Raw genomic sequence first — 23,674 nt, forward strand, 5'->3', positions numbered from 1 at the left:
AACTCTACGTCAGGATGCCTTACCAGAGCGATGAGGAGACTGGGAAGTAAAAAGAATTCCTAAACTCTCCGATATATAATTCCTAATTGACTCAAAACATTTTTTTTTCTAGACACAACTCGGCCGCTAATAACGATCAAGCAATGGGGCTCCTAAGGTCGGGGAAGGCTCTGATACCAACTTGTAACACCCTCGATGCGACTATAGCTCCCACGTGTCGAGGCACGACTTAGAGACATAATCGCATTGAAGGCATATGTCGCAAGTGCGGTAATCTTCACACAACCCATGTAATACATAAGGAAAAGGGATACATAGTTGGCTTACAATCGCCACTTCACACAATTACAGGAATAAAGCATTGCATCATCCAAATACACTCAAGGCCCGACTACGGAGCCAAAATAAAAGAAGAACCCCAAATGCGACAAAGGTCCCCGATCGACCCCAACTGGGCTCCACTACTGATCAACTAAAACGAAACAACATAAAGGACAAGATCTTCAACGAGCTCCTCCTGAGCTTGGTTGCGTCATCTGCACGGTCTCAACGGCACCTGCAAGCTGGTTTTGGAAGTATCTGTGAGCCACAGGGACTCAGTAATCTCGCACCCTCGCGATCAAGACTATTTAAGCTCATGGGTAAGGTAAAGGTATGAGGTGGAGCTGCAGCAAGCGACTAGCATATATGGTGGCTAACATACGCAAATGAGGGCGAGAAGAGAAGGCAAAGCACGGTCGATAAAAGTATGATCAAGAAGTGATCCTGGACTACCTACGTCAAGCATAACTCAAACAACCGTGTTCACTTCCCGGACACCGCCGGAAAGAGACCATCACTGTTACACACGCGGTTGATTCATTTTAATTAAGGTCGACTTCAGGTTTTCTACAACCGGACGTTAACAAATTCCCATCTGCCCATAACCGCGGGCATGGCTTTCGAAAGTTCAAATCCCTGCAGGGTGTCCCAACTTAGCCCATCACAAGCTCTCACGGTCAACGAAGGAATAGACCTCCACCCGAGACGTTCCGATCAGACTCGGTATCCCAGTACAACAAGACATTTCGACAGGGTAAAACTAAACCAGCAACACCGCTCGATGCGCCGACATCCTGATGGGAGCTGCACATATCTCGTTCTCAGGGCAACACCGGATGAGACATCCTACGAGTAAAACCAGCCCTCAAGTTTCCCTGAGGTGGCCCCGCAGTCTACTCAGTTCGGACCAACACTTAGACAAGCACTGGCCCGGGGGGGTTAAAATAAGATGACCCTCGGGATGCGCGACTCCCAAGGGAAAAAAAGGCTAGGTGGCAAATGGTAAAACCAATGTTGGGCATTGCTGGCAAAGCTTTACTTAAGGCGAACTGTCAAGGGGTTCCCATTATAGCCCAACCGCGTAAGGGACGCAAAATCCGGGAACATAACACCGATATGACGAAAACTAGGGCGGCAAGAGTGGAACAAAACACCAGGCATAAGGCCGAGCCTTCCACCCTTTACCAAGTATATAGATGCATTAATTAAATAAGATATATTGTGATATCCCAACAAGTAAATAAATATTCCAACAAGGAACGGCCTCCAATCTTCACCTGCAGCTAGCAACGCTATAAGAGGGGCTGAGCAAAGCGGTAACATAGCCAATCAACGGTTTGCTAGGACATGGTGGGTTAGAGGTTTGACATGGCAATTTGGGAGGCTGACAAGCAAATGGTAGGCATCGTAGCATTGGCATAGCAAAAGAGCGAGCAAACTAGCATAGCAAAGATAGTAGTGATTTCGAGGGTATGATCATCTTGCCTGAAATTCCGCAAGGAAGAAGAACGAGTCCATGAAGAAGATAAACGGACGTAGACAAACGGATCCTCACAACACGACGTTACCGAAACCAACCCGAAGAAGCAACACCGGAAAGAAGCAAACAATCATGGTAAACAACCACCACATAGACATGGCATGATGCACAAACAAGGATGATGCATGTCCGGTTTAATGATACATGTCATGGCAAAGTGCACAAGCAATCCTACAAATTAAGTGGAGCTCAATATGCATCGGGATGCATATTGACAAAACACCACATCAATTATTTAGTTCGATCTCGTTTATGTACCCAACAATATTAAATGTTGATGAACATGGCAAGGGGTGAAACAAATGAAAACTACCTATCTAGGCAAATTTAAATGAGGCCGGAAACAACGAACAACGATTCCGGAAACTCCCCATGAGCATGTTATAGATTTGGTACTGTTCTGTCCTAAACACAATTTTAGAGTTGTTTAACATGCAAGATGAGTGCACCATGTTAAACTAGGCAAAATTCTACCCCATTTACATATAAAGTTTATTAAAATTGGAGTTACGGTTAATTAGTTATGAATTAAATCATTTTAGCATGGCATAGGAGCAAATTAATGCAAACAGCATTTTAAATATTTTAAACATAGATGAAAGTTGGATATTATTAATCTACACAAAATTTTAAGCAAGTTTCATATATAACTTATTTTAATCCGATGCACGGTTGTGAAGTTATTAAATGCATGAAGTTTAGGGGCTATTCTGCAAAACTGACGTTCCCTGGAATAATTGGACAAATCGCAACAGAGGAAAAAAAACATGCATCGGGCCGAAACAAACTAGCCCAACAGGAGGAAAAAAATAGAGGTGGGGCGCTGGGGCGGCTCACCCTGGGCCTGGCCCGGGAAGGAGGGGAAGGCAGGCCGTCGGGGCCGGCTGGGGATGGGCCTGGCGCTGCGGTTGCGGAAAGCTGGGCCTCGGGGCGGAGGAGGCTGGTGCGGAAGGCTGGGCCGGCGCGGAAGCTGCACAGGGGCCCACGAGGCGCAGGGCGTCCTCCTCGATCCCGCCTGGATCGAGGGAGGCAGGGGGGCGGCGGCGCCGCCGTTCACCGGCGGGCAGCGGCAAGGAGGGGCGGAGGAGGCCGGCGAGGGCAGGGAACGCGCGGATCCGGGCGTGGGGTCCCCGGATCCGGCGACGGACGAGGTCGGCGAGCCCACGACGACTCTGACGAGGCGGCGGGGTGAAACTCCGGTGATGACCGGCAAAGGGGCGGCGGCGCTGCGCAGATCCGGCAAGGCGAAGGGGAGGCGGGCGCGCGTGGGCTGCGACGGCGCTGCAGATGGGCTCCGCGGGCCCCTCTCGGGCCTGGCAGGGCCGCGGGAGGTTGGGGGAGGATAGGGGCGACGTGGCGGCTTCCTGGTGGTGGAGGGCGGCGGCTGCGGCGGCGCTGGCCGCACAGGCGGCGCCAAGTGGCGGAGGCGATGTGGTCGGGCGTGGAAAACGAGGCAGAGGGGAGAGGATTAGGGTTTAGACTGCGAAATGATCCGAAATTTCGGGGAGGGGTGCTCTTTTATAGGTAGAGGGAGCTAGGAAGCTCCAAATGAGGTGCGGTTTTCGGCCACGCGATCGTGATCGAACGACCGAGATGATGGAGCAGAGTTAGGTGGGTTTTGGACCAAAATGGAAGGGTGTTGGGCTGCAACACACACGAGGCCTTCTCGGTCCCTCGGTTAACCGTTGGAGTATCGAACGAAGTCCAAATGGTACGAAACGTGACAGGCGGTCTACCGGTAGTAAACCAAGGCCGCTTGGCAAGACCCGGTCCAATCCGGAAATGTTTAATGCCCACACACAAAAGAAAGGTAGAAAAGACCACCGGAGGAGAACGAAGCGCCGGATTGCAAAACGGACAACGGGGAAAAAGTTCGGATGCATGAGACGAACACGTATGCAAATGAAATGCGCATGATGACATGATATGCAATGCATGACACGCAAGCAAAGACAACGCAACAACAGCGAATAACTGAACGACACCTGGCACATCGGTCTCGGGGCGTTACAACACTCCACCACTACGAGAGGATCTCGTCCCGAGATCTAGAATGGCACCGGAGGGAAAAACGGAGGAGAAAGAGAAGGGGAAAACTAAGTTGCTTCATTGACAAACAAGTGAAACCAAAGAAACTTGCGAGGTTGAACAAATTTGAGAAAAGAATACAACGAAGGTGAACTAGGTCGAAAACACTCCGTTAGAAAAGAGGAACAAAAAGCATTGCGAAAACCTTGAGGTTGAAAGGCAAGATATATATTCAAACCACTCCGGTTAAAACAAGATAGAGAAGGATTAAGAATGATATAATTTGGACAGCACTCCGGTGGAGAAGGGATGCAAAATTTGATAAGATGAGAGAGCCCGAAAGAAAAACACGACACTCCGGTTGAATGGATAAGCAAAGAAAAGAATACTGTCATGACAAAACAAGAAGATGGGTAGAAGAGAGCAACATCACAATGCCTCCGGAAGAAACGAATAGAAGATAGACAGTTGAGACAGGGGAATGGACAAGAAAATGCCAACTTTTGCCATAAAAGAGCTTGAGAAGGCATCCTTAGAAGAAGGGTCGAACGGAGTTGTTGTGAAAACCCACAACGAAAAGAATAAGCTTGATATGGTCTTGTGAAATGCATCTCAACTTATGAGGTGACAACCTGCCAAACAAGATTGGATTGACAAGAATAAGAAGATGAGAAACTATCTCACCGAGAGGATAAAGAAGAACTTGGGTCCTTTATAAACAACATAGATAGCAACAAGCCATAGGGAAGGCTTTAGGTGAAGTATAACCCAAGATAACTCCAATGGCAAGATTGATGAATTTAAAATACCTCATTCTTAACAAGGTGTGAATCATGAAACATGAACTCAAATTATCAAGAATGACATAATACCATCTCCAATGATACGGAAGAAAGAATTGCACTCCGGATTACAATATGAAGAAAGCTTGAGCTCCCTAGAAATGAATCTTGATGAAAACTTTGAGAAGGAATTAAATCCTTGATGAATCGTCCTGTAGAACATCCATGAAGAACTCCAGTAAACAAAATGAATGAAAAGAAAGAGAAATTGAAAACACAAGGTGAATCCTTGCAATGATTTGGATGAACCTCCGTGGTGATATAATTGCGAGAGGTAGGAACTCCGGGAAAAGATAAGATGAACAATTGAGATCAAGAATTTTGATGAGCCTCCGGAATAGGGAATTAATCATTAGGATGAAACAAGAATAAGAATTACATTATGCGTATCCTTCACCAATTAAATTGATGACAAACAACGGCTTCCACATATTACTTATTCTCTTTGAAAGGATTAAGATAGATATAGCATAAACTCAATGGACCACCAGTAGGATTTGAAAGAACAAAAGAATGCATTGATATGATAACGAATGACGAGAGCTCTTGAATGAACCACCGTAAGAATTTAAATGAACGAAGTAAAGATAAAGAAATATCGGGAAGAATTAGAAAATAAACGAAGATGCTTGAGAGAATTTAGATCCATGAGAACGAAGAGATCACGAGCTTATTAAAGATCACTTGAACAAAGCACCGGTAAAATTGGAGAACGAGAGCTGAAAGCTGAGGATGAGTAAATCTTATTTGACGAACTCCGGATAATCAAACTGAGAAGTCTCTTGAATTGCTCCGGATGGATAAAAAGAATTCTCACAATCGAACAATTATGAGAGGATGGCAACAGGCTAGAATCACGAATCTTTGATAGATCGAAACAAGATTCAAGGGGAAACTCTTCTTCAGTCTTCAAGCGTTATGAAAGACGATGTGAGACACCACCATGAATTATTGAGACACTCCGGAATGAATCAAAAGCAAAGAGGTTGAGCCAACTATGGAAAAAAATTGAAAGATCTTGGAGAAAGGCATATGACTGATGATAATTCATTCTTACGTCAAACTTCGAAAAGAATTTTAAGGATATCTCCGGGAGAATTAGAAGAGTCAGGTAAGATCCTGGGAAAAGACCTGTGGGTTAGGGCCCACTCAAAAGATACACCGTTGAACAATTTCAAAGAGAGATTGCACCGGTTGAATTTAAGTGGCTTGAATGAGATAACATCCTTGAAAGAGTTTGAACGAAAGCAAAGTGTAAGCACGAATCTTCGAGATATCTTCAGCACTCCGGAATAATTAAATAGCGAGAAGTGAATGAATATGAGGTGCACCGGTATGACAAAAGCATTTGAAATACAGAAAAGAATACGATCAACACCGAAAGCTTGAATTGGTTCCACCGGAGAGGAAAAAGAATGAAGAATGATGAACTAGAAACTTCGTTAGCATCTTCATGAGCATCACCAGATAAGAAAATTGACGAAAAGGAATGGAGATGCTTTCCATCAATAAAGGATACTTGGATAAGAAATCTGAATCCTGGGAGAAAACAAGGGAGGGAGGGTGGGAGAAAACAAAGAAAATCTAGAATAGATGGAACGAACATCGTTGAGAAGAAGTGATAATTGATCTTGCGGTTGTTGAAAAAAATGAATGGATCCACTTGAAGAGAAGCACACCGGTTAAAAGGATTGACAAAAACAATCTCAATGATCAAGAAGGATTAGTATTCAAATCGGAGTATGAGAACACCATTTGGGGAAAGGTATGGAATCAACACTTGACATTGAAGCAACTCGAATACCACAACTCAAAACAAAACAAAGGATTGGCTCGCAGAATAAGCCGAAACAAACATATGATAGAAATTTTGCCCGAAGTTTTCGTGGTGGGGCCTACACGGGCTCGATCGTACAGCACCATCATGTACAAGGCAGTGCACATGACATACGAAGCGTCCCCGAGTCGGCATAGCCAAGGACTCTTTAAGACACAACGAGACCACTGTAAAACCGACCGTGAATAGGCGGACCACTAGACGTCGAACCCCAATTTCATATCATACATCTGTCGGAAAGATATCCTAAGAGCTACTTGAATTCCCACCTATGAAACTCCCGAAATTTTCCAGTTATGCAATCAGGTGTTGGGGATACAGGGGAAGCATAATATCTCACCCAAACTAGCAAATCCTACATCCAGCTGTATCCATCCTTCAACACATAACCAAGAAACCTTCGGAAACCATCTACCTCAACATTCGAAAAGCATCCGTTATACAAGTTATGGCGATACTCCCGAACTCCCGCCCCAGTACTGGGTGGCGTCGAGGTTATCTCACCAACGAACTGCATAAAAGAGATTTTCGATGTCGGCGTACTAAACTCAGGTATTCCAGAATTGCAACGATAAAATTATGATGACAACACCTCAGAGCTCAACTCCCCGGGACACTTCCACTAAACCCCTGACAGGAGGCACCAAGACAATGTTCTCATCATAAAACCATCGGAACGATTCCAAGATACCCGCGTGATCCTAAAATTTTTTTTAGTGAAATTTGAGAAGAGAAGAGTCAAAACTCTACGTCAGGATGCCTTACCAGAGCGATGAGGAGACTGGGAAGTAAAAAGAATTCCTAAACTCTCCGATATATAATTCCTAATTGACTCAAAACATTTTTTTTCTAGACACAACTCGGCCGCTAATAACGATCAAGCAATGGGGCTCCTAAGGTCGGGGAAGGCTCTGATACCAACTTGTAACACCCTCGATGCGACTATAGCTCCCACGTGTCGAGGCACGACTTAGAGACATAATCGCATTGAAGGCATATGTCGCAAGTGAGGTAATCTTCACACAACCCATGTAATACGTAAGGAAAAGGGATACATAGTTGGCTTACAATCGCCACTTCACACAATTACAGGAATAAAGCATTACATCATCCAAATACACTCAAGGCCCGACTACGGAGCCAAAATAAAAGAAGAACCCCAAATGCGACAAAGGTCCCCGATCGACCCCAACTGGGCTCCACTACTGATCAACTAAAACGAAACAACATAAAGGACAAGATCTTCAACGAGCTCCTCCTGAGCTTGGTTGCGTCATCTGCACGGTCTCAACGGCACCTGCAAGCTGGTTTTGGAAGTATCTGTGAGCCACAGGGACTCAGCAATCTCGCACCCTCGCGATCAAGACTATTTAAGCTCATGGGTAAGGTAAAGGTATGAGGTGGAGCTGCAGCAAGCGACTAGCATATATGGTGGCTAACATACGCAAATGAGGGCGAGAAGAGAAGGCAAAGCACGGTCGATAAAAGTATGATCAAGAAGTGATCCTGGACTACCTACGTCAAGCATAACTCAAACAACCGTGTTCACTTCCCGGACACCGCCGGAAAGAGACCATCACGGTTACACACGCGGTTGATTCATTTTAATTAAGGTCGACTTCAGGTTTTCTACAACCGGACGTTAACAAATTCCCATCTGCCCATAACCGCGGGCACGGCTTTCGAAAGTTCAAATCCCTGGAGGGTGTCCCAACTTAGCCCATCACAAGCTCTCACGGTCAACGAAGGAATAGACCTCCACCCGAGACGTTCCGATCAGACTCGGTATCCCGGTACAACAAGACATTTCGACAGGGTAAAACTAAACCAGCAACACCGCCTAATGCGCCGACATCCTGATGGGAGCTGCACATATCTCGTTCTCAGGGCAACACCGGATGAGACATCCTACGAGTAAAACCAGCCCTCAAGTTTCCCCGAGGTGGCCCCGCAGTCTACTCAGTTCGGACCAACACTTAGACAAGCACTGGCCCGGGGGGGTTAAAATAAGATGACCCTCGGGATGCGCGACTCCCAAGGGAAAAAAAGGCTAGGTGGCAAATGGTAAAACCAATGTTGGGCATTGCTGGCAAAGCTTTACTTAAGGCGAACTGTCAAGGGGTTCCCATTATAGCCCAACCGCGTAAGGGACGCAAAATCCGGGAACATAACACCGATATGACGAAAACTAGGGCGGCAAGAGTGGAACAAAACACCAGGCATAAGGCCGAGCCTTCCACCCTTTACCAAGTATATAGATGCATTAATTAAATAAGATATATTGTGATATCCCAACAAGTAAATAAATATTCCAACAAGGAACGGCCTCCAATCTTCACCTGCAGCTAGCAACGCTATAAGAGGGGCTGAGCAAAGCGGTAACATAGCCAATCAACGGTTTGCTAGGACATGGTGGGTTAGAGGTTTGACATGGCAATTTGGGAGGCTGACAAGCAAATGGTAGGCATCGTAGCATTGGCATAGCAAAAGAGCGAGCAAACTAGCATAGCAAAGATAGTAGTGATTTCGAGGGTATGATCATCTTGCCTGAAATTCCGCAAGGAAGAAGAACGAGTCCATGAAGAAGATAAACGGACGTAGACGAACGGATCCTCACAACACGACGTTACCGAAACCAACCCGAAGAAGCAACACCGGAAAGAAGCAAACAATCATGGTAAACAACCAGCACATAGACATGGCATGATGCACAAACAAGGATGATGCATGTCCGGTTTAATGATACATGTCATGGCAAAGTGCACAAGCAATCCTACAAATTAAGTGGAGCTCAATATGCATCGGGATGCATATTGACAAAACACCACATCAATTATTTAGTTCGATCTCGTTTATGTACCCAACAATATTAAATGTTGATGAACATGGCAAGGGGTGAAACAAATGAAAACTACCTATCTAGGAAAATTTAAATGAGGCCGGAAACAACGAACAACGATTCCGGAAACTCCCCATGAGCATGTTATAGATTTGGTACTGTTCTGTCCTAAACACAATTTTAGAGTTGTTTAACATGCAAGATGAGTGCACCATGTTAAACTAGGCAAAATTCTACCCCATTTACATATAAAGTTTATTAAAATCGGAGTTACGGTTAATTAGTTATGAATTAAATCATTTTAGCATGGCATAGGAGCAAATTAATGCAAACAACATTTTAAATATTTTAAACATAGATGAAAGTTGGATATTATTAATCTACACAAAATTTTAAGCAAGTTTCATATATAACTTATTTTAATCCGATGCACGGTTGTGAAGTTATTAAATGCATGAAGTTTAGGGGCATTCTGCAAAACTGACGTTCCCTGGAATAATTGGACAAATCGCAACAGAGGAAAAAAAACATGCATCGGGCCGAAACAAACTAGCCCAACAGGAGGAAAAAAAATAGAGGCGGGGCGCTGGGGCGGCTCACCCTGGGCCTGGCCCGGGAAGGAGGGGAAGGCAGGCCGTCGGGGCCGGCTGGGGATGGGCCTGGCGCTGCGGTTGTGGAAAGCTGGGCCTCGGGGCGGAGGAGGCTGGTGCGGAAGGCTGGGCCGGCGCGGAAACTGCACAGGGGCCCACGAGGCGCAGGGCGTCCTCCTCGATCCCGCCTGGATCGAGGGAGGCAGGGGGGCGGCGGCGCCGCCGTTCACCGGTGGGCAGCGGCAAGGAGGGGCGGAGGAGGCCGGCGAGGGCAGGGAACGCGCGGATCCGGGCGTGGGGTCCCCGGATCCGGCGACGAACGAGGTCGGCGAGCCCACGACGACTCTGACGAGGCGGCGGGGTGAAACTCCGGTGATGACCGGCAAAGGGGCGGCGGCGCTGCGCAGATCCGGCAAGGCGAAGGGGAGGCGGGCGCGCGTGGGCTGCGACGGCGCTGCAGATGGGCTCCGCGGGCCCCTCTCGGGCCTGGCAGGGCCGCGGGAGGTTGGGGGAGGACAGGGGCGACGTGGCGGCTTCCTGGTGGTGGAGGGCGGCGGCTGCGGCGGCGCTGGCCGCACAGGCGGCGCCAAGTGGCGGAGGCGATGTGGTCGGGCGCGGAAAACGAGGCAGAGGGGAGAGGATTAGGGTTTAGACTGCGAAATGATCCGAAATTTCGGGGAGGGGTGCTCTTTTATAGGTAGAGGGAGCTAGGAAGCTCCAAGTGAGGTGCGGTTTTCGGCCACGCGATCGTGATCGAACGACCGAGATGATGGAGCAGAGTTAGGTGGGTTTTGGACCAAAATGGAAGGGTGTTGGGCTGCAACACACACGAGGCCTTCTCGGTCCCTCGGTTAACCGTTGGAGTATCGAACGAAGTCCAAATGGTACGAAACTTGACAGGTGGTCTACCGGTAGTAAACCAAGGCCGCTTGGCAAGACCCGGTCCAATCCGGAAATGTTTAATGCCCACACACAAAAGAAAGGTAGAAAAGACCACCGGAGGAGAACGAAGCGCCGGATTGCAAAACGGACAATGGGGAAAAAGTTCGGATGCATGAGACGAACACGTATGCAAATGAAATGCGCATGATGACATGATATGCAATGCATGACATGCAAGCAAAGACAACGCAACAACAGCGAATAACTGAACGACACCTGGCACATCGGTCTCGGGGCATTACAACACTCCACCACTACGAGAGGATCTCGTCCCGAGATCTAGAATGGCACCGGAGGGAAAAACGGAGGAGAAAGAGAAGGGGAAAACTAAGTTGCTTCATTGACAAACAAGTGAAACCAAAGAAACTTGCGAGGTTGAACAAATTCGAGAAAAGAATACAACGAAGGTGAACTAGGTCGAAAACACTCCGTTAGAAAAGAGGAACAAAAAGCATTGCGAAAACCTTGAGGTTGAAAGGCAAGATATATATTGAAACCACTCTGGTTAAAACAAGATAGAGAAGGATTAAGAATGATATAATTTGGACAGCACTCCGGTTGAGAAGGGATGCAAAATTTGATAAGATGAGAGAGCCCGAAAGAAAAACACGACACTCCGGTTGAATGGATAAGCAAAGAAAAGAATACTGTCATGACAAAACAAGAAGATGGGTAGAAGAGAGCAACATCACAATGCCTCCGGAACAAACGAATAGAAGATAGACAGTTGAGACAGGGGAATGGACAAGAAAATGCCAACTTTTGCCATAAAAGAGCTTGAGAAGGCATCCTTAGAAGAAGGGTCGAACGGAGTTGTTGTGAAAACCCACAACGAAAAGAATAAGCTTGATATGGTCTTGTGAAATGCATCTCAACTTATGAGGTGACAACCTGCCAAACAAGATTGGATTGACAAGAATAAGAAGACGAGAAACTATCTCACCGAGAGGATAAAGAAGAACTTGGGTCCTTTATAAACAACATAGATAGCAACAAGCCATAGGGAAGGCTTTAGGTGAAGTATAACCCAAGATAACTCCAATGGCAAGATTGATGAATTTAAAATACCTCATTCTTAACAACGTGTGAATCATGAAACATGAACTCAAATTATCAAGAATGACATAATACCATCTCCAATGATACGGAAGAAAGAATTGCACTCCGGATTACAATATGAAGAAAGCTTGAGCTCCCTAGAAATGAATCTTGATGAAAACTTTGAGAAGGAATTAAATCCTTGATGAATTGTCCTGTAGAACATCCATGAAGAACTCCAGTAAACAAAATGAATGAAAAGAAAGAGAAATTGAAAACACAAGGTGAATCCTTGCAATGATTTGGATGAACCTCCGTGGTGATATAATTGCGAGAGGTAGGAACTCCGGGAAAAGATAAGATGAACAATTGAGATCAAGAATTTTGATGAGCCTCCGGAATAGGGAATTAATCATTAGGATGAAACAAGAATAAGAATTACATTATGCGTATCCTTCACCAATTAAATTGATGACAAACAACGGCTTCCACATATTACTTATTCTCTTTGAAAGGATTAAGATAGATATAGCATAAACTCGATGGACCACCGGTAGGATTTGAAAGAACAAAAGAATGCATTGATATGATAACGAATGACGAGAGCTCTTGAATGAACCACCGTAAGAATTTAAATGAACGAAGTAAACATAAAGAAATATCGGGAAGAATTAGAAAATAAACGAAGATGCTTGAGAGAATTTAGATCCATGAGAACGAAGAGATCACGAGCTTATTAAAGATCACTTAAACAAAGCACCGGTAAAATTGGAGAACGAGAGCTGAAAGCTGAGGATGAATAAATCTTATTTGACGAACTCCGGATAATCAAACTGAGAAGTCTCTTGAATTGCTCCGGATGGATAAAAAGAATTCTCACAATCGAACAATTATGAGAGGATGGCAACAGGCTAGAATCACGAATCTTTGATAGATCGAAACAAGATTCAAGGGGAAACTCTTCTTCAGTCTTCAAGCGTTATGAAAGACGATGAGAGACACCACCATGAATTATTGAGACACTCCGGAATGAATCAAAAGCGAAGAGGTTGAGCCAACTATGGAAAAAAATTGAAAGATCTTGGAGAAAGGCATATGACTGATGATAATTCATTCTTACGTCAAACTTCGAAAAGAATTTTAAGGATATCTCCGGGAGAATTAGAAGAGTCAGGTAAGATCCTGGGAAAAGACCTGTGGGTTAGGGCCCACTCAAAAGATACACCGTTGAACGATTTCAAAGAGAGATTGCACCGGTTGAATTTAAATGGCTTGAATGAGATAACATCCTTGAAAGAGTTTGAACGAAAGCAAAGTGTAAGCACGAATCTTCGAGATATCTTCAGCACTCCGGAATAATTAAATAGCGAGAAGTGAATGAATATGAGGTGCACCGGTATGACAAAAGCATTTGAAATACAGAAAAGAATACGATCAACACCGAAAGCTTGAATTGGTTCCACCGGAGAGGAAAAAGAATGAAGAATGATGAACTAGAAACTTCGTTAGCATCTTCATGAGCATCACCAGATAAGAAAATTGACGAAAAGGAATGGAGATGCTTTCCATCAATAAAGGATACTTGGATAAGAAATCTGAATCCTGGGAGAAAACAAGGGAGGGAGGGTGGGAGAAAACAAAGAAAATCTAGAATAGATGGAATGAACATCGCTGAGAAGAAGTGATAATTGATCTTGCGGTTGTTGAAAAAAATGAATGGATCCACTTGAAGAGAAGCACACCGGTTAAAAGGATTGACAAAAACAATCTCAATGATCAAGAAGGATTAGTATTCAAATCGGAGTATGAGAACACCATTTGGGGAAAGGTATGGAATCAACACTTGACATTGAAGCAACTCGAATACCACAACTCAAAACAAAACAAAGGATTGGCTCGCAGAATAAGCCGAAACAAACATATGATAGAAATTTCGCCCGAAGTTTTCGTGGTGGGGCCTACACGGGCTCGATCGTACAGCACCATCATGTACAAGGCAGTGCACATGACATACGAAGCGTCCCCGAGTCGGCATAGCCAAGGACTCTTTAAGACACAACGAGACCACTGTAAAACCGACCGTGAATAGGCGGACCACTAGACGTCGAACCCCAATTTCATATCATACATCTGTCGGAAAGATATCCTAAGAGCTACTTGAATTCCCACCTATGAAACTCCCGAAATTTTCCGGTTATGCAATCAGGTGTTGGGGATACAGGGGAAGCATAATATCTCACCCAAACTAGCAAATCCTACATCCAGCTGTATCCATCCTTCAACACATAACCAAGAAACCTTCGGAAACCATCTACCTCAACCTTCGAAAAGCATCCGTTATACAAGTTATGGCGATACTCCCGAACTCCCGCCCCAGTACTGGGTGGCGTCGAGGTTATCTCACCAACGAACTGCATAAAAGAGATTTTCGATGTCGGCGTACTAAACTCAGGTATTCCAGAATTGCAACGATAAAATTATGATGACAACACCTCAGAGCTCAACTCCCCGGGACACTTCCACTAAACCCCTGACAGGAGGCACCAAGACAATGTTCTCATCATAAAACCATCGGTACGATTCCAAGATACCCGCGTGATCCTAAAATTTTTTTAGTGAAATTTGAGAAGAGAAGAGTCAAAACTCTACGTCAGGATGCCTTACCAGAGCGATGAGGAGACTGGGAAGTAAAAAGAATTCCTAAACTCTCCGATATATAATTCCTAATTGACTCAAAACATTTTTTTTTCTAGACACAACTCGGCCGCTAATAACGATCAAGCAATGGGGCTCCTAAGGTCGGGGAAGGCTCTGATACCAACTTGTAACACCCTCGATGCGACTATAGCTCCCACGTGTCGAGGCACGACTTAGAGACATAATCGCATTGAAGGCATATGTCGCAAGTGAGGTAATCTTCACACAACCCATGTAATACGTAAGGAAAAGGGATACATAGTTGGCTTACAATCGCCACTTCACACAATTACAGGAATAAAGCATTACATCATCCAAATACACTCAAGGCCTGACTACGGAGCCAAAATAAAAGAAGAACCCCAAATGCGACAAAGGTCCCCGATCGACCCCAACTGGGCTCCACTACTGATCAACTAAAACGAAACAACATAAAGGACAAGATCTTCAACGAGCTCCTCCTGAGCTTGGTTGCGTCATCTGCACGGTCTCAACGGCACCTGCAAGCTGGTTTTGGAAGTATCTGTGAGCCACAGGGACTCAGCAATCTCGCACCCTCGCGATCAAGACTATTTAAGCTCATGGGTAAGGTAAAGGTATGAGGTGGAGCTGCAGCAAGCGACTAGCATATATGGTGGCTAACATACGCAAATGAGGGCGAGAAGAGAAGGCAAAGCACGGTCGATAAAAGTATGATCAAGAAGTGATCCTGGACTACCTACGTCAAGCATAACTCAAACAACCGTGTTCACTTCCCGGACACCGCCGGAAAGAGACCATCACGGTTACACACGCGGTTGATTCATTTTAATTAAGGTCGACTTCAGGTTTTCTACAACCGGACGTTAACAAATTCCCATCTGCCTATAACCGCGGGCACGGCTTTCGAAAGTTCAAATCCCTGCAGGGTGTCCCAACTTAGCCCATCACAAGCTCTCACGGTCAACGAAGGAATAGACCTCCACCCGAGACGTTCCGATCAGACTCGGTATCCCGGTACAACAAGACATTTCGACAGGGTAAAACTAAACCAGCAACACCGCCCGATGCGCCGACATCCTGATGGGAGCTGCACATATCTCGTTCTCAGGGCAACACCGGATGAGACATCCTACGAGTAAAACCAGCCCTCAAGTTTCCCCGAGGTGGCCCCGCAGTCTACTCAGTTCGGACCAACACTTAGACAAGCACTGGCCCGGGGGGGTTAAAATAAGATGACCCTCGGGATGCGCGACTCCCAAGGGAAAAAAAGGCTAGGTGGCAAATGGTAAAACCAATGTTGGGCATTGCTGGCAAAGCTTTACTTAAGGCGAACTGTCAAGGGGTTCCCATTATAGCCCAACCGCGTAAGGGACGCAAAATCCAGGAACATAACACCGATATGACGGAAACTAGGGCGGCAAGAGTGGAACAAAACACCAGGCATAAGCCGAGCCTTCCACCCTTTACCAAGTATATAGATGCATTAATTAAATAAGATATATTGTGATATCCCAACAAGTAAATAAATATTCCAACAAGGAACGGCCTCCAATCTTCACCTGTAGCTAGCAACACTATAAGAGGGGCTGAGCAAAGCGGTAACATAGCCAATCAACGGTTTGCTAGGACATGGTGGGTTAGAGGTTTGACATGGCAATTTGGGAGGCTGACAAGCAAATGGTAGGCATCGTAGCATTGGCATAGCAAAAGAGCGAGCAAACTAGCATAGCAAAGATAGTAGTGATTTCGAGGGTATGATCATCTTGCCTGAAATTCCGCAAGGAAGAAGAACGAGTCCATGAAGAAGATAAACGGACGTAGACAAACGGATCCTCACAACACGACGTTACCGAAACCAACCCGAAGAAGCAACACCGGAAAGAAGCAAACAATCATGGTAAACAACCACCACATAGACATGGCATGATGCACAAACAAGGATGATGCATGTCCGGTTTAATGATACATGTCATGGCAAAGTGCACAAGCAATCCTACAAATTAAGTGGAGCTCAATATGCATCGGGATGCATATTGAAAAAACACCACATCAATTATTTAGTTCGATCTCGTTTATGTACCCAACAATATTAAATGTTGATGAACATGGCAAGGGGTGAAACAAATGAAAACTACCTATCTAGGCAAATTTAAATGAGGCCGGAAACAACGAACAGCGATTCCGGAAACTCCCCATGAGCATGTTATAGATTTGGTACTGTTCTGTCCTAAACACAATTTTAGAGTTGTTTAACATGCAAGATGAGTGCACCATGTTAAACTAGGCAAAATTCTACCCCATTTACATATAAAGTTTATTAAAATCGGAGTTACGGTTAATTAGTTATGAATTAAATCATTTTAGCATGGCATAGGAGCAAATTAATGCAAACAGCATTTTAAATATTTTAAACATAGATGAAAGTTGGATATTATTAATCTACACAAAATTTTAAGCAAGTTTCATATATAACTTATTTTAATCCGATGCACGGTTGTGAAGTTATTAAATGCATGAAGTTTAGGGGCTATTCTGCAAAACTGACGTTCCCTGGAATAATTGGACAAATCGCAACAGAGGAAAAAAAACATGCATCGGGCCGAAACAAACTAGCCCAACAGGAGGAAAAAAAATAGAGGCGGGGCGCTGGGGCGGCTCACCCTGGGCCTGGCCCGGGAAGGAGGGGAAGGCAGGCCGTCGGGGCCGGCTGGGGATGGGCCTGGCGCTGCGGTTGCGGAAAGCTGGGCCTCGGGGCGGAGGAGGCTGGTGCGGAAGGCTGGGCCGGCGCGGAAGCTGCGCAGGGGCCCAAGAGGCGCAGGGCGTCCTCCTCGATCCCGCCTGGATCGAGGGAGGCAGGGGGGCGGCGGCGCCGCCGTTCACCGGCGGGCAGCGGCAAGGAGGGGCGGAGGAGGCCGGCGAGGGCAGGGAACGCGCGGATCCGGGCGTGGGGTCCCCGGATCCGGCGACGGACGAGGTCGGCGAGCCCATGACGACTCTGACGAGGCGGCGGGGTGAAACTCCGGTGATGACCGGCAAAGGGGCGGCGGCGCTGCGCAGATCCGGCAAGGCGAAGGGGAGGCGGGCGCGCGTGGGCTGCGACGGCGCTGCAGATGGGCTCCGCGGGCCCCTCTCGGGCCTGGCAGGGCCGCGGGAGGTTGGGGGAGGACAGGGGCGACGTGGCGGCTTCCTGGTGGTGGAGGGCGGCGGCTGCGGCGGCGCTGGCCGCACAGGCGGCGCCAAGTGGCGGAGGCGATGTGGTCGGGCGCGGAAAACGAGGCAGAGGGGAGAGGATTAGGGTTTAGACTGCGAAATGATCCGATATTTCGGGGAGGGGTGCTCTTTTATAGGTAGAGGGAGCTAGGAAGCTCCAAATGAGGTGCGGTTTTCGGCCACGCGATCGTGATCGAACGACCGAGATGATGGAGCAGAGTTAGGTGGGTTTTGGACCAAAATGGAAGGGTGTTGGGCTGCAACACACACGAGGCCTTCTCAGTCCCTCGGTTAACCGTTGGAGTATCGAACGAAGTCCAAATGGTACGAAACATGACAGGCGGTCTACCGGTAGTAAACCAAGGCCACTTGGCAAGACCCGGTCCAATCCAGAAATGTTTAATGCCCACACACAAAAGAAAGGTAGAAAAGACCACCGGAGGAGAACGAAGCGCCGGATTGCAAAACGGACAACGGGGAAAAAGTTCGGATGCATGAGACGAACACGTATGCAAATGAAATGCGCATGATGACATGATATGCAATGCATGACACGCAAGCAAAGACAACGCAACAACAGCGAATAACTGAATGACACCTGGCACATCGGTCTCGGGGCGTTACAATCAGGTTCAACTTTAATTTGCTCCTGAGGTGTATAAGTTCTAATATTGCTTTTACGAACCACAGTTGAAGCCTTAGCATGATCCTTTATCCTAACAGGGAAATGTGGTTTCTCAACATAAGAAGTAGGAACAATAGGATCATTATAAGTGATAGTCTTTTCTTCAACTTTAATAGGTGCAGCTACTTTTACTTCTATGGGAGGATTATATTTAAACCACTTCTCCTTGGGGAGATCAACATAAGTAGCAAAAGATTCACAAAACGAAGCTACTATCTCAGAGTCAAGTCCATATTTAGTGCTAAATTTACGAAAAACATCAGTATCCATAAAAGATTTAACACAATCAAACCTAGGTGTCATACCTGACTCCTTACCTTTGTCGAGGTCCCAATCTTCAAAGTTGCGTTTAATTCTTTCCAATAAATCCCATTTGAATTCAATAGTCTTCATCATAAAAGGCCAGCACAAGAAGTATCAAGCATGGTGCGATTGTTATCAGAAAGCCGAGCATAAAATTTTTGAATAATCATTTCTCTTGAGAGCTCATGATTGGGGCATGAATATAACATTTATTTAAGCCCCCCGAAGCTTGAGCGATGCTTTCTCCTTCGGGAGGCCAAAACTTATATATATAATTGCGATCACGATGAACAAGATGCATAGGATAAAACTTCTGATGAAATTCCAATTTCAATCATTTGTAATTCCAAGACTCCATATCATCACATAGCCTATACCATGTCGATGCATCTCCCTTCAAAGATAAAGGGAAGACCTTCTTCTTAACAACATCTCCGGGTACACCTGCAAGCTTAAATAATCCACAAACTTCATCCACATATATCAGATGCTCATCAGGATGTTTTGTTCCATCTCCTCAAAAAGGATTAGCTAGCAGTTTTTCTATCATACCCGAAGGAATTTCAAAGCAAGCATTTTCATTTTCATTTTCAGTAGGTTGAGTAGGTTGAGGAGCAACTCTTTGCTCTACTGGTCGGGGTGAGGATACCCCAAACAAGCCCCTTAGAGGATTACCTTCCATAGTAACAAGTGACAGTAAATTTCAGCACACTATATAAATTTTTCCTTACCAAATTCCACCTACCAGAGGCGCTTCACTCTCCGGCAATGACGCCAGGAAAGAGTCTTGGTGACCCACAAGTATATGGGTAAAAAATAGTTTTGTGGTAGTATAATTTGTAACGAGCAACAAGTAACAAAAGTAAATAAGGTGCAGCAAGGTGGCCCAATCCTTTTTGTAGCAAAGGACAAGCCTGGACAAACTCTTATATAGAGAAAAGCGCTCCCGAGGACACATGGGAATATCATCAAGCTAGTTTTCATCACGCTCATATGGTTCGCGTTCGGTACTTTGATAATTTGGTATGTGGGTGGACCAGTCCTTGGGTGTTGCCCTTACTTGGACAAACATCCCACTTATGATTAACCTCTATTGCAAGCATCCACAACTACAACAAAAGTATTAAGGTAAACCTAACCATAGCATGAAACATATGGATCCAAATCAGCCCCTTACAAAGCAACGCATAAACTAGAGTTTAAGCTTTTGTCACTCTAGCAACCCATCATCTACTTATTACTTCCCAATGCCTTCCTCTAGGCCCAAACAATGGTGAAGTGTCATGTAGTCGACGTTCACATAATACCACTAGAGGGGAGACAACATACATCTCATCAAAATATCGAACGAATACCAAATTCACACGACTACTAATAGCAAGACTTCTCCCATGTCCTCAGGAACAAACGTAACTACTCACAAAGCATAAACATGTTCATAATCAGAGGGGTATTAATATGCATATAGGATCTAAACATATGATCTTCCACCAATTAAACCAACTAGCATCAACTACAAGGAGTAATTAACACTACTAGCAACCTACTAGCACCAATCCCGGACTTGGAGACAAGAATTGGATACAAGAGATGAACTAGGGTTTTGAGAGGAGATGGTGCTGATGAAGATGTTGATGGAGATTGCCCTCTCCCGATGAGAGGAGCGTTGGTGATGACGATGGCGATGATTTCCCCCTCCCGGAGGGAAGTTTCCTCGGCAGAACAGCTCCACCGGAGCCCTAGATTGGTTTTGCCAAGGTTCCGCCTCGTGGCGGCGGAGTTTCTTCCGAGAAGATGGCTTCCTATTTTTTTCCCATCAAAATACTTCATATAGCAGAAGATGGCCACCGGAGGGCCACCAGGGGGCCCATCAGGTAGGGGGGAGCGCCCAGGGGGGTAGGGCACGCCCCCACCCTCGTGGGCAGGGTGTGGCCCCCCTTGTGAACTTCTTCCGCTGAGTATTTTTTATATATTCTGAAAACGTCTTCCGTGAAGTTTCAGGACTTTTGGAGCTGTGCAGAATAGGTCTCTAATATTTGCTCCTTTTCCAGCCTAGAATCCTAGCTACCGGCTTTCTCTCTCTTTATGTAAACCTTGTAAAATAAGAGAGAATATGCATAATTATTGTGACATAATGTGTAATAACAGCCCGTAATGCAATAAATATCGATATAAAAGCATGATGCAAAATGGACATGTCAGTCACCTTGTAGTTCTTTGTGTGGATTGAGTATTATGAATATGAATTTTCTTTGGTGTTATTCTAGTACGAACTCTAGGATAGATCGAACGGAAACAATAGCTTTGTGGTAATAGGAAGTCGGGAGTGATTCTTTATTGCACTTTGAGGGATGATCATATGATCCAACTATGTTAGCACTGTTGAGAGATTGCACTAGTGAAAGTATGGACCCTAGGCCTTGTTTTTAAGCATTGAAGTACCATTTTTGTGCCCGTTTACTATTTTCTACGTTGCTGTTTTTATTTATTCAAATTATAAAAAATATATTTCTACCATCCATATTACACTTTTATCATCATCTCTTCGCCCAACTAGTGCAGCTATACAATTTCCATTGTATTGGGTGTGTTGGGGACACCAGAGATTTCTTGTATTTGGTTGCAGGTTCCTTTGAGAGAGACCATCTTCATCCTACACCTCTGACAGATTGATAAACCTTAGGTCATCCACTTGAGGGAAAATTCCTACTGTCCTACAGAACTCTGCGCTTGGAGGCCCAACATGTGTCTACAAGGATAAATTTGCGTAGTAGACATCAAGCTCTTTTCTGGCACCGTTGCCGGGGAGGTGAGTGCATGAAGGTATATCTTTAGATCTTGGAATTGAATCTTTTAGTTTCTTGTTTTATCACTAGTTTGGTTTATAAAAGAAAACTACAAAAAAATGGAATTTAGGTTGCATCATATTATTGATCATATTTATAATATCTTTCTTGAAAACGATGGTTCAGAAAATTGTGCTCAATTTTTAGAAGAAGAAGTCAATAAAATGCTTGGCACAAAATATTTGAATGATGAGCATGATTGCAATGTTGTTAGTATGAATTCTTTGAATATCCAAAATGGTAATGATGATTGCACAAGTCATGAAAAAAATGTTTCTTATAAGCATGTCAATTTTTGCGGAGTGAATTGGGAATGCATTTGCCCACCCAAAAGGGAAGATACATTTTTTAAGAAGCATAAATATTTAGAAATGAAAACGTTGCAAGAGAGGACAGATGATTGTGCCGAAAGATATAATTTTTTCGCCATCCTTGTGAACTTTGCAATGAACGTGGTCATTTAAATCTCCAATGCAAATTGTTTCATGATCAAATCGTGTCCAAAAATTGTGATAACTTGATTTCCCTTGAGCATCATCAAGAGCTTAGTCCAAAAATCTAGAGGAAATTTATATGTTTTGTGCGGTAAATTGCATTGAGAATCCTTATATTGCCAACTATCTAAAGTCAAGAAAACAAATAGAATATGAAGAGATTACTAATGAAAGCGAAAATATTTCCCAATACCATCCTAGTGTTTATTATGATTAATCGGGTAACAAGGAGGAGCTTCCTATCCAACCAATATCATCAATAGGAAGCTTGAAAAGATTAATTAAACCCACACATGATGTCGAGAAGAAGAAGAAAAGAAGGAAGAATAGAGGTAGAAAGGTATCTCTCCCAAATAATGTTGCTCCTATATCACCATTGTGCCTCATGAAAGTGAATCAAATATGTTGGTGGAGGATGATGATATTGAGTATGATTTTGTGATACCTACTACTTTATGTAATGATTATGATTGGTAAGATAATGATACCAATTATGATCTTGAAAATCTTTTAAGCACTTTCTTGAAAGAATATGATAATAAAGTTTGCTATACTATTGGTGCCATTCATGCTATTGATAAGAATGATTGTAATGATATGCAAAACCACAACCTTGGGGATGCTATGTTTGATGAGTATGATATCTTTGAAGATTTATTTGCTAGAAATAATGCTTGTCCTAAGCTTGGGTATGCTTTAGTTAATGAATATGATACTTTGTTTCCTTCTACTTTCGATAAGAAAATTTATTATGATGATAGCATGCCTCCTATTTATGATGATTACACTGATGAAAGTGGGTTTGGAAGAGTGTCAACTCTAGGTAGTAGTGATCCCACTATTTTGGAGGGTGTTCAATCTTATTAAAATATTGATGAAAGTGGATTTGGAGAGGTCATTGAGGGAGTCCTAGACTAAGGGGTCCTCGGGCATCCGGCCTGTTAGCCATGGGCTAGACTGATGGGCTGTGAAGATACAAAGACCGAAGACTACACCCGTGTCTGGATGGGACTCTCCTTGGCATGGAAGGCAAGCTTGGCGACTAAATATGTAGATTCTTTCTTTGTAACTGACCTTGTGTAACCCTAGATCCTCCCGGTATCTATATAAACCGGAGGACTTAGTCCGGAGGACAGGCATTATCATAGCCATACAAGCTAGACCTCTAGAGTTTAGCCATTACGATTTCGTGGTAGATAACCTCTTGTAATACTCATATTCATCAAGAACAATCAAGAAGGACGTTGGGTATTACCTCCATAGAGAGGGCCCGAACCTGGGTAAGACATTGCGTCCCCCGTCTCCTGTTACCATCGGCCTTAGACGCACAGTTTGGGACCCCTACCCGAGATCCGCCGGTTTTGACACCGACATTGGTGCTCTCATTGGGACTTCCACTGTGCCGTCATCCAGAGGTTTGATCGCTCCTTCAACCATCTACAACGATGCTGCCCAAGGAGGAGTTTTCCTCCCCGGACAG

The sequence above is a fragment of the Triticum urartu genome, chromosome 2A (assembly GCF_056163025.1).
Source record: "Triticum urartu cultivar PI428250 chromosome 2A, HENAU_Tu73, whole genome shotgun sequence".
Lineage (NCBI taxonomy): Eukaryota > Viridiplantae > Streptophyta > Magnoliopsida > Poales > Poaceae > Triticum > Triticum urartu.